The sequence below is a fragment of the Arachis ipaensis genome, chromosome B08, assembly GCF_000816755.2.
Source record: "Arachis ipaensis cultivar K30076 chromosome B08, Araip1.1, whole genome shotgun sequence".
In the NCBI taxonomy this organism is placed as follows: domain Eukaryota; kingdom Viridiplantae; phylum Streptophyta; class Magnoliopsida; order Fabales; family Fabaceae; genus Arachis; species Arachis ipaensis.
Window position 1 is genome coordinate 99,354,623 of NC_029792.2, and position 13,405 is coordinate 99,368,027.

Here is a 13,405-nt window from a genome sequence, read left to right on the forward strand (position 1 = left end):
ACATACAAAAATGGAAGAAAATCACAAAATGGAGTTTTTGAAGAAACTGGCAGCGACGCGAACGCATGGACGACGTAGCCGCGTGCCTAGCGCGAAAAGGCAGTGACGCGAACGCGTGACTACCGCGGACGCGCGCCTTGAGCAAAACGCAGATGACGCGTACGCGTGACCGAAGCGAACGCATGATAAGGAAAACTCCCACATGATGCGACCGCGTGACCCACGCGGACGCGTGACAGACGTTACGCACCAAAAACTGTAGAAAATGCTCCCAGCGATTTCTGAAACCCTTTTTGGCCCAGATCCAAGTACGGAAAGCACATATTAGAGGTTATAAAGTGGGAGAATGTATCCATTCATGAGGAGGTAGATTATTATTCACAAATCACAATTTAGATGTAGTTTTTAGAGAGAGAGGTTCTCTCCTCTCTCTTAGGTTTTAGGATTAAGATTCCTCTTAAAGGATTTAGGATTTCAACTCTTCATCAGGTTCAATATTTCTTTTACTTTATATTTCTCTTTTACTTTCAGATACTTTAATGCTCTCATTTAATTACTTATGTTGCCAAATTGGCTTATGAACTCTCTATGTTTAGATTGATTTTCTCTTATTAATGCAATTGAGGTATTTCAGATTTATGATTCTTATTTAGCTTTTTTATATTCTTGGCTTTAATTGATTAACTGGAGGCTCTTGAGTTATCAACTTATCGTGATTGATTGTTATGTCGGCTAATTGACTGGAATTCCACTAACTCTAGTCTTTCCTTAGGAGTTGGCTAGGACTTGAGAATCTAACTAATTAGTTCACTTGACTTTCCCTTGCTTTCGTAAAGGTTAACTAAGTGGGATTAACTTCAATTCTCATAGGAGTAACTAGGATAGGACTTCCGAATTTTCATACCTTGCCAAGAGTTTATTTTACAGTTATTTATTTATTTTACTTGTCATTTAAATTACTTGTTCCTTACTTTCAAAACCCTCAATTTACAAAACTCATAACCAATAATAAGAACACCTCCCTGCAATTCCTTGAGAAGACGACCCGATGTTTAAATACTTCGGTTATCAATTTTAAAGGGGTTTGTTACTTGTGACAACCAAAACGTTTGTACGAAAGGATTTTCTGTTGGATTAGAAGCTATACTTACAATGCGATCATATTTTTATATTTCTTTACCGATAGAAAAACCGATCGTCAAAATGGCGCCGTTGCCTGGGAACTGCAAACGTGTGCCTTATTATTGGTTATTGTAAATATTTTTCTTTTATTTGTTTATTTGTTTTTGTTTTTCCCTTTTATTTCTATTAGCTACTATGAATTCTCACCCCTCTCGCTTTGAGTTTGGTTCTAAATTTGTTGAAATGAGTGGAAGCTATAACAGGAAAATGCATCAAGGTCTAAGCAGTCAAAGATGGATGGAGCCAAGAGGATCTGATCAACCCTTTAGGCAACAACACCCTCCAAGATATCATGGGCAAGGACCACTCTACAATGCATACCAAGCTGATAGATATGGTGGACCCCATGTAATTACCAACAAGCCTCATTCCTGTGCTTATAGACCATCCTCTCAATGTAGCTTTGAACCACTACACTCACAAGCTCCTTTTCACCATTCACCACCATATGACCCTTATCCACCACAATTCCAATCCAATTACTCCCAAGAACCACCACATTCTTATTTTGAACCCTCTTCCCCAACCAATGAACCCTCATACCCACCCCAACCTCCAATGAATGACAAACTTCGTGTTCTTCTTCAAGGGCAAGCGAGGATGCAAAGGGGCGTATTGGAACTCACTACTGCCTTAACTGAGGTAGTAAATATAATAGCTTCCCGACATCTGAGCGCTCAAAATACTCCCATGGCTGCATGTGGAGAATCAAAAGAAGAGCGTAGCATGAAGGAAACAATAGAAACTCCGGTGGAAAATGAGGAGCATGGCTTTGTATTGGAACAAGTGGAGGAAGCCATGATAGTTGTAGAGGAAGAAGTGGTTGAAGATTTAGGAGATGCTGAACCTCCATGGGAATCGAGAGCTATAAAGGGTTCTGCTGAGAAGTTCGAAATTGATGCCAAAGAGGACAGTGCACAACCTCCAAAGCATATACCTTGTGAAAAATTGGACAGAACAGACCAAGAAGTTGATTCCATAGGCAGTGATGATCATGAATCAAGCTCTCCTAATCACGAACTCACATCCGCAACTGAACTCCTTGAGCCTGAAGAATCTTATCCAAGTGAATACGAAGATGATGTCGAGGTAGATTTCTCTCAACCTCCAACTATGACTTGAGTGACGAGGAAGACATAGAAGACTTTGATCAGGATGCAGTTGTAGTTGAAAAATTTTGCAAAGAAGTAGAGGAATTCACAGAAGAATACAAGGGAGTAGAAATTACAGAACCACTGGAAACACCTGTCCCAAGGCCATTACCACCTAATACAAGCTTCAAGTGGGTACAATCCATAACCTTTATCTTTACCTTTCCACTTGAATATGGTTTTCTTGAAACAGATGGTCAGCTTAGAGCTCTCTGCGGCTTTAAGAGTAAGAGGGAAATGGCTCATACTCAGAGCTGATGTACAAGGTTCAATAAGGTTCCGTGCTTTTATTCGAAGTGCAAGGATTGGTATCAAGTTCAATTGAATGGGTCTCAAGAGGCGTTTGGTCATCTTGGTGAGAACACAATTTCTAAACCGCCCGGATGGAAGAATATAGATCAAGCCAAAGGTGGATTTAAAAGCAAAGTTTGGGATCTTGGAAAATATTCTGACATTCGTCACCCCGGGAGCCAGAGAATCTGTTTGAAGCTGCTCAAAAACTTTACATGCCTAGTTTGGGACCCCGGAGGCCGTTGGCATTCCAAACATTGGTAGATTTTTCTGGATGAATTTAAGCATAAGCCACCATAATAGGAAGCTCATCCAATGTCCAACTTAAGGACTTTAACTAAAAGTGCTAGGAGGGAGACAACCCACCATGGTATGGTTGTTTCTTTTTCAATTTTATTTCGTGTTGTTTGTTTTTTATATTATATTATTTTCATTGAACCTGAATATTATTCATTAGCATTACATACTGCATAATTGCATAATTGCATAAAAAAAAGCGCGCGACGCGACCGCGTTGCTAACGCGTTTGCGTCAGTCGCGAAAAACTCCTCCCACGCGTTTGCGCGCGTGATCTGGAAATCGGCGTAAAAATCCAACGCCCAGAAATCTGGGCTGGAATCGTGCGGCTGGCGTGCGTTTAGCACAAAACGGCTCACTCGTTCGCGTCCCTGACGCGAACGCGTCACTTGCAGAACGCCTATCCCACACGAAAGCGTGAGTGACGCGTCCGCGTCGCGTGGATAGCATGGCACCCTAATGGAGACAGAGAGTTGCACTGAAACGACGCTGGAATTGTGCGTTTAGCACAATTTACAGCGACGCGGTCGCGTGCCTTACACGTCCGCGTCATCCATCTTGTACCCAACCCGCTCGATCGCGTAAATCACGCGACCGTGTCAATCCCATTTCACCATAGCCACGCGATCACGTGCCCCACGCGTTCGCGTGGATGCAAAATCTTTTACCCATTCCATGCGATCGCGTCAGCCACGCGACCGCGTCAACCCCATTTCACCCTAGCCACGCGATCGCGTGGACTCAAATCCACTAACCCCCAGTCACGTGAAACCCTACCCCATCGTGCCCCCATTCTCTTCCCCCCAACCCCCCCTCTGCTCCCTCTCTGCTCCCCACCCAAACACCACCACCCCTAACTACCACTCCGACCGCCGCACCACTGATGAGCGGATAATTTATACGCTTTTTGGCATTGTTTTTACATAGTTTTCAGTATGATTTAGTTAGTTTTTAGTATATTTTTATTAGTTTTTAATTAAAAATCACATTCTAGACTTTACTATGAGTTTGCGTGTTTTCCTGTGATTTCAGGTATTTTCTGGCTGAAATTGAGGGACTTGAGCAAAAATCAGATTCAGAGGTTGAAGAAGGACTGCAGACGCTATTGGATTCTGACCTTCCTGCACTCAAAGTGGAATTTCTTGAGCTACAGAACTCCAAATGGTGCGCTCTCAATTGCGTTGGAAAGTAGACATCCAGGGCTTTCCAGCAATATATAATAATTCATACTTTGCCCAAGTTTAGATGATGCAAACTGGCGTTCAACTCCAGTTGCATGCTGCATTCTGGAGTTAAATGCCAGAAACAGGTTGCAAAGTGGAGTGAAACGCCAGAAACAGGTTACAAACTGGCGTTCAACTCTGAGAGGAGCCTCTACACGTGTAAAGCTCAATGCTCAGCCCAAGCACACACCAAGTGGGCCCCAAAAGTAGATTTCTGCATCATTTACTTATCTCTGTAAACCCTAGTAACTAGTTTTGTATAAATAGGACTTTTTACTATTGTATTTACATCTTGAGTTTCATCTTTAGTTCAGGTTTGGGGGCTGGCCATTCGGCCATGCCTGAACCTTCATCACTTATGTATTTTCAACGGTAGAGTTTCTACACACCATAGATTAAGGTGTGGAGCTCTGCTGTTCTCATGAATTAATGCAAAGTACTATTATTTTTCTATTCAATTCAAGCTTATTCCTTCTCTAAGATATCCATTCGCACCCAAGAACATGATGAATGTGATGATTATGTGACGCTCATCATCATTCTCACTTATGAACGCGTGTCTGACAAACACTTCTATTCTACATGCAAACAAGCTAGAATGAGTATCTCTTAGATATCTAATACAGAGGACCGAGTCCGAGATATTAGAGTCTTCGTGGTATAAGTTAGAACCCATGGATGGCAATTCTTGAGATCCGGAAAGTCTAAACCTTGTCTGTGGTATTCCGGGTAGGATCTAGGAAGGGATGGCTGTGACGAGCTTCAAACTCGCGAGTGCTGGGCGTAGTGACAGACGCAAAAGGATAGTAAATCCTATTCCAGTATGATCGAGAACCGACAGATGATTAGCCATGCAGTGACAGCGCATTGGACCATTTTCACAGAGAGGATGGGATGTAGCCATTGACAACGGTGATGCCCTACATAAAGCTTGGCATGGAAGGGAGTAGGAATGATTGGATGAAGACAGCAGGAACGCAGAGGTTTAGAGGAACGAAGGCATCTCTATACGCCTATCTAAAATTCTCACCAATGAATTACATAAGTATCTCTATCCTAGTTTATGTTTTATTTAAGTTTTAATTATTAAAACTCTATAACCTTTTGAATCTGCCTGACTGAGATTTACAAGGTGACCATAGCTTGCTTCAGGCCGACAATCTCCGTGGGATCGACCCTTACTCACGTAAGGTTTATTACTTAGATGACCCAGTGCACTTGCTGGTTAGTTGTGCGAAGTTGTGATAAAGAACTAAGATTATGAACGTGCGTATTGAGTTTTTAGCACCGTTACCAAGGAAGGAACGATCACGATTTCGCACACCAAGTTTTTGGCGCCGTTGTCGGGGATTGTTCGAGTTTGGACAACTGACGGTTCATCTTGTTGCTCAGATTAGGTAATTTTATTTTAATTTTAAGTTTTTGTTGTTATTATTTTTTATTTTCGAAAAAATTTCAAAAAATTTTTAAAAATAAATATTTTCAAAAATATATTTTTATTCAAAATTTTTAAGAAATAATTCTAGAGTTTCATGAAGCATGTTGAAGCCTGGCTGGCTTAAAGCCATGTCTAATTCATTTGGATTTGGGCTTCCACCTATCAGTATATAATGAAGTTGGATGAAGTATCAGCTGTTGTATGCCTGATTTGTATGCTGAAGCTTGGCTGGCCATTGGCCATGTCTAGTGTTTTGGACCGGAGCTTTCACTGAAAGTTTGGCTGGCTAGTAAGCCATGTCTAATTCCTGGACTGGAGCTTTAGACTAACACTGCAAGATTCCTGGAATTCCTATTAAAAAATTTGAAATCCTTATTTTTCTTTTTCAAAATAATTTTCAAAAAATTTTAAAAAAATTAATAAAATCATAAAATCAAAAATATTTTTTGTGTTTCTTGTTTGAGTCCTGAGTCAAATTTTAGGTTTGGTGTCAATTGCATGTTTTTAAAATTTGTGCATTTTTCGAAAACTCATGCATATGTTCTTCATGATCTTCAAGTTGTTCTTGATGAATTGCTTTGTTTGATCTTTGCATTTTCTTATTGTGCATCTTTTCTTGTTTCTCATATGCATTTTGGAATTATTAATGTCTCAACATTGAAAATTTCTAAGTTTGGTGTCTTGCATGTTTTTCTTTTCTTAAAAATTTTCAAAAATAATTTCTTGGTGTTCATCTTGACATTCAAAGTGTTCTTGGTGTTTATCTTGACATTCATAGTGTTCTTGCATGCATTGTGTGTTTTGATTCATAATTTTTATGTCTTGAGTCTTTTGGTTGTTTTTCTCTTTCTTTTCATTAAAAATTCAAAAAATAAAAAAATATCTTTCCCTTTTTCTCTCATAAATTTTAGAAAATTTGAGTTGACTTTTTCAAAAATTTTTAAAATCTAGTTGTTTCTTATGAGTCAAATCAAATTTTCAATTTAAAAATTCTATCTTTTTCAAATCTTTTTCAAAAATCAATTCTTTTTCAATTTTCTTCTTAATATTTTCGAAAATTTCAAAATTTAGTTTCAAAATCTTTTTCTTATTTTGTTTCATAATTTCAAAATCTCTACTAACAATTAATGTGATTGATTCAAAAAATATTAAGTTTGTTACTTGCCTAATAAGAAAGGTTCAATCTTTAAATTTTAAATCATATATTTTTGTTTCTTATTAGTCAAGTAATCAACTTTAATTTTCAAAATCAAATCTTTTTAAATTTCTTTTTCAAATCTTTTTCAAAATAAATTTCAATCACATCTTTTTCAAAATCAATTTCAAAATCCTTTCTAACTTCTTTTCTAACTTCTTATCTTTTCAAAAATTAAGTTTCAAATCTTTTTCAATCAATCTTATCTTTTTGTTTGGTTCTTATCTTTTTCAAAACTACCTAACTAATTTCCTCTCTTCAATTTTCGAAAATCACCTTCCTTTTTTTTTTTCAAAATTCCTTTTTAATTAACTAATTGTTTTAACTTTTAATTTAATTTCATTTTTCTTTTTTTTTAATTTTCGAATTTTAATTATAATTTTAAATTAAAAATAAAAATATTTTTCTTTTCTTTTCAATTATTTTCGAAAATTTTTTTCTCTCATCTCCTTCTAATTATTTATTTATTTACTAACACTTTTCTTCATCTCAAAATTCAAACCCTCTCTTCCTCTTGGTGTTCGAATTTCTCTTCTTCTATTCTCTTCTTATACTTACATAAGGAATCTCTATATTGTGACATAGAGGATTCCTCTTCTTTTCTGTTTTCTTCTTTTTCATATGAGCAGGAACAAGGATAAGAACATTCTTGTTGAAGCTGACCCTGAACCTGAAAAGGACTCTGAAGAGGAAGCTAAGGGAAGCTAAAGCATAACTCTCTAGAGAAAATCTGACAGAAATTTTCGAAAAAGAAGGAGGCATGGCCGAAAATAATAACAATGCAAGGAAGATGCTTGGTGACTTTACTGCACCTAATTCCAATTTACATGGAAGAAGCATCTCAATCCCTGCCATTGGAGCAAACAATTTTGAGCTGAAACCTCAACTAGTTTCTCTGATGCAACAGAATTGCAAGTTTTACGGACTTCCATCCGAAGATCCCTTTCAGTTCTTAACTGAATTCTTGCAGATCTGTGATACTGTTAAGACCAATGGGATTGATCCCAAGGTCTACAGGCTTATGCTTTTCCTATTTGCTGTAAGAGACAGAGTTAGAATATGGTTGGACTCTCAACCTAAAGACAGCCTGAACTCTTGGGATAAGCTGGTCATGGCTTTCTTAGCCAAGTTCTTTCCTCCTCAAAAGCTTAGCAAGCTTAGAGTGGATGTTCAAACCTTCAGACAGAAGGAAGGTGAATCCCTCTATGAAGCTTGGGAGAGATACAAGGAACTGACCAAAAAGTGTCCTTCTGACATGCTTTCAGAATGGACCATCCTGGATATATTCTATGATGGTCTGTCTGAATTATCAAAGATGTCATTGGACCATTCTGTAGGTGGATCCATTCACCTAAAGAAAACGCCTGCAGAAGCTCAAGAACTCATTGACATGGTTGCAAATAACCAGTTCATGTACACTTCTGAAAGGAATCTTGTGAATAATGGGACGCCTCAAAGGAAGGAAGTTCTTGAAATTGATACTCTGAATGCCATATTGGCTCAGAATAAAATATTGACTCAGCAAGTCAATATGATCTCTTAGAGTCTGAATGGATTGAAGAAATCATCCAACAGTACTAAAGAGGCATCTTCTGAAGAAGAAGCTTATGATCCTGAGAACCCTACAATAGCAGAGGTAAATTACATGGGTGAACCCTATGGAAACACCTATAATCCCTCATGGAAAAATCATGCAAATTTCTCATGGATGGATCAACAAAAGTCTCAACAAGGCTTTAATAATGGTGGAAGAAACAGGTTTAGCAATAGCAAGCCTTTTCCATCATCCACTCAGCAACAGACAGAGAATTCTGAGCAGAATCCATCTAGCTTAGCAAATATAGTCTCTGATCTATCTAAGGCCACTTTAAGTTTCATGAATGAAACAAGGTACTCCATTAGAAATTTGGAGGCACAAGTGGGCCAGCTGAGTAAAAGAGTCACTGAAACCCCTCCTAGTACTCTCCCAAGCAATACAGAAGAGAATCCAAAAAGAGAGTGCAAGGCCATTGATTTAACCATCATGGCCGAACCCAGAGAGGAGGAGGAGGACGTGAATCCTACTGAGGAAGACCTTCTGGGACGTCCAGTGACCAATAAGGAGTTTCCCTTTGAGGAACCAAAGGAATCTGAGGCTCAATTAGAGACCATAGAGATTCCATTGAACCTCCTTCTGCCCTTCATGAGCTCTGATGAGTATTCTTCCTCTGAAGAGGATGAAGAAATTACTGAAGAGCAAGTTGCTAAGTACCTTGGTGCAATCATGAAGCTGAATGCCAAATTATTTGGTAATGAGACTTGGGAAGATGAATCTCCCTTGCTCACCAATGAACTAAATGCATTGGATAGGCAGAAATTGTCTCAAAAGAAATAGGATCCTGGCAAATTCTTAATACCATGTACCATAGGCACCATGACCTTTGAGAAGGCTCTGTGTGACCTGGGGTCAGGAATAAACTTAATGCCACTCTCTGTAATGGAGAAACTTGGGATCTTTGAGGTGCAAGCTGCTAGAATCTCATTAGAGATGGCAGACAACTCAAGAAAACAGGCTTATGGACAAGTAGAGGACGTGTTAGTAAAGGTTGAAGGCCTTTACATCCCTGCTGATTTCATAATCCTAGACACTAGGAAGGAAGAGGATGAATCCATCATCCTTGGAAGACCCTTCCTAGCCACAACAAGAGCTGTGATTGATGTGGACAGAGGAGAGTTGGTCCTCAAACTGAATGAGGACAACCTTGTGTTTGAAACTCAAGGATCTCCTTCTGTAACCATGGAGAGGAAGCATGAAAAGCTTCTCTCACTGCAGAGTCAACCAAAGCCCCCACAGTCAAACTCTAAGTTTGGTGTTGGGAGGCCACAACCAAACTCTAAGTTTGGTGTTGAAACCCCACATTCAAACTCTAAGTTTGGTGTTGGGAGGTTCCAACCTTGCTCTGATTATCTGTGAGGCTCCATGAGAGCTCACTGTCAAGCTATTGACATTAAAGAAGCGCTTGTTGGGAGGCAACCCAATGTTATTTAATTATACCTATTTTATTATTACTTTATTTTTTAGGTTGATGATCATGTGGAGTCACAAAAACTACTGAAAAATCAAAAATAGAATGAAAAACAGCATTGAAAATAGCACACCCTAGAGGAGAGCAGTCTGGCGTTTAAACGCCAGAAATAAGCATCTGTCTGGCGTTTAACGCCAGAAATAGGTACCAAGCTGGCGTTTAACACCAGAAACAAGCATCTACCTGGCGTTAAACGCCAGAACAGAGCATGGAAGTGGCGTTTAACGCCAGAAACAGGCAGCAATCTGGCGTTAAACGCCAGGATTGCACAGCAAGGGCATTTTACACACCTAATTGGAGCAGGGATGTTAAGTCCTTGGCCCCACTAGATCCCCACCACTTCTTCTCCCCTCTTCACACCTTTTCATAACTCTCTTCCACAAATACCCTTCACCAATCACCTCCATTACTCCTCCAAAACCATCATACAACCCACCTACACCCACCCACTCAAATTCGATCCATCAATCTTTCCTTTTCACACATCATTACCACCTAAACCCCCCTGGCCGAACCATTCACACACCCCCATCTTCTCCATCTCTTCTTCTTCTCATCCTTTCTTTCTTCTTTTGCTCGAGGACGAGCAAACATTTTAAGTTTGGTGTGGAAAAAGCATTGCTTTTTTTTTGTTTTTCCATAACCACTAATGCCTCAAGGGATGCACTTTCCTCCACAAAACTATTGGGAACAAATCAACACCTCCGTAGGAGAATTAAGCTCCAACATGGGACAACTAAGGATGGAGCACCAAGAGCATTCCATCATCCTCCATGAAATTAGAGAAGACCAAAGAACTATGAGGGAGGAGCAACAAAGACAAGGAAGAGACATAGAGGAGCTCAAAAGCACCATTGGTCCTTCAAGAAGAGGAAGACGCCACCCTCACCAAGGTGGACTCATTCCTTAATCTCCTTGTCTATTTGTTTTCTGTTTTCGGTTTCCAAGCTTTATGTTTTATTTATGTTTGTGTCTTTACTATATGATCATTAGTGTCCAAGTGTCTACGCCTTAAAGTTATGAATGTCCCATGAATCCATCACCTCTCTTAAATGAAAACTGTTTTAATTACAAAAGAACAAGAAGTACATGGTTTCGAATTCATCTTTGAAACTGGTTCAATTATTTTGATGTGGTGAAAATACTTTTTGTTTTCTGAATGAATGCTTGAACAGTGCATATGTCTTTTGAAGTTGATGTTTATGAATGCTAAATATGTTGGCTCTTGAAGAATAAGGAAAAAGGAGAAATGTTATTTGATAATCTGAAAAATCATAAAATTGATTCTTGAAGCAAGAAAAAGCAGTGAATACAAAAGCTTGCAGAAAAAAAAAAGAAAAAAATGGCGAAAAAAAAAGAAGAAAAAGAAAAAGAAAAAGCAAGCAGAAAAAGTCAAAAGCTCTTTAAACCAAAAGGCAAGAGCAAAAAGCCAATAGCCCTTAAAACCAAAAGGCAAGGGTAAAAAGGATCCAAGACTTTGAGCATTAGTGGATAGGAGGGCCTAAAGGAATAAAATCCTGGCCTAAGCGGCTAAACCAAGCTGTCCCTAACCATGTGCTTGTGGCGTGAAGGTGTCAAGTGGAAACTTGAGACTGAGCGGTTAAAGTCAAGGTCCAAAGCAAAAAGAAGAGTGTGCTTAAGAACCTTGGACACCTCTAATTGGGGACTCTAGCAAAGCTGAGTCACAATCTGAAAATGTTCACCCAATTATGTGTCTGTGGCATTTATGTATCCGGTGGTAATACTGGAAGACAAAGTGCTTAGGGCCACAGCCAAGACTCATAAAGTAGCTGTGTTCAAGAATCAACAAACTGAACTAGGAGAATCAATAACACTATCTGAATTCTAAGTTCCTATAGATGCCAACCATTCTGAACTTCAATGGATAAAGTGAGATGCCAAAACTATTCAAGAGGCAAAAAGCTACAAGTCCCGCTCATCTGATTAGAGCTAAGTTTCACTGATATTTAGGAATTTATAGTATATTCTCTTCTTTTTATCCTATTGGATTTTCAGTTGCTTGGGGACAAGCAACAATTTAAGTTTGGTGTTGTGATGAGCGGATAATTTATACGCTTTTTGGCATTGTTTTTACATAGTTTTCAGTATGATTTAGTTAGTTTTTAGTATATTTTTATTAGTTTTTAATTAAAAATTATATTTCTGGACTTTACTATGAGTTTGTGTGTTTTCCTATGATTTCAGGTATTTTCTGGCTGACATTGAGGGACTTGAGCAAAAATCAGATTCAGAGGTTGATGAAGGACTGCAGACGCTGTTGGATTCTGACCTTCCTGCACTCAAAGTGGAATTTCTCGAGCTACAGAACTCTAAATGGCGCGCTCTTAATTGCGTTGGAAAGTAGACATCCAAGGCTTTCCAGCAATATATAATAGTTCATACTTTGCCCAAGTTTAGACGACGCAAACTAGCATTAAACGCCAGTTCTATGCTGCATTCTGGAGTTAAACGCCAGAAACAGGTTGCAAAGTGGAGTTAAATGCCAGAAATAGATTACAAACTGGCGTTCAACTCCAAGAGAAGTCTCTATACGTGTAAAGCTCAATGCTCAGCCTAAGCACACAGCAAGTGGGCCCCGGAAGTAGACTTTTGCATCATTTACTTATCTCTGTAAACACTAGTAACTAGTTTAGTATAAATAGGACTTTTTACTATTGTATTTACATCTTGAGTTTCATCTTTAGATCACGTTTGGGAACTGGCCATTCGGCCATGCCTGAACCTTCATCACTTATGTATTTTCAACGGTAGAATTTCTACACACCATAGATTAAGGTGTGGAGCTCTGCTGTTCCTCATGAATTAATGCAAAGTACTATTGTTTTTCTATTCAATTCAAGCTTATTCCTTCTCTAAGATATCCATTCGCACCCAAGAACATGATGAATGTGATGATTATGTGACGCTCATCATCATTCTCACTTATGAACGCGTGCCTGACAAACACTTCCGTTCTACATGCAAACAAGCTAGAATGAGTATCTTTTAGATATCTAATACAGAGGACCGAGTCTGAGATATTAGAGTCTTCGTGGTATAAGTTAGAACCCATGGATGGCCATTCTTGAGATCCGGAAAGTCTAAACCTTGTCTGTGGTATTCTGAGTAGGATCTGGGAAGGGATGGCTGTGACGAGCTTCAAACTCGCGAGTGCTGGGTGTAGTGACAGATGCAAAAGGATAGTAATTCCTATTCCAGTATGATCGAGAACCGACAGATGATTAGCCATGCAGTGACAGCGTATTGGACCATTTTCACAGAGAGGATGGGATGTAGCCATTGACAATGGTGATGCCCTACATAAAGCTTGCCATGGAAGGGAGTAGGAATGATTGGATGAAGATAGCAGGAAAGCAGAGGTTCAGATGAACGAAAGCATCTCTATACGCCTATCTGAAATTCTCACCAATGAATTACATAAGTATCTCTATCCTAGTTTATGTTTTATTTAAGTTTTAATTATTAAAACTCTATAACTTTTTGAATCCGCCTGACTGAGATTTACAAGGTGACCATAGCTTGCTTCAGGCCGACAATCTCCG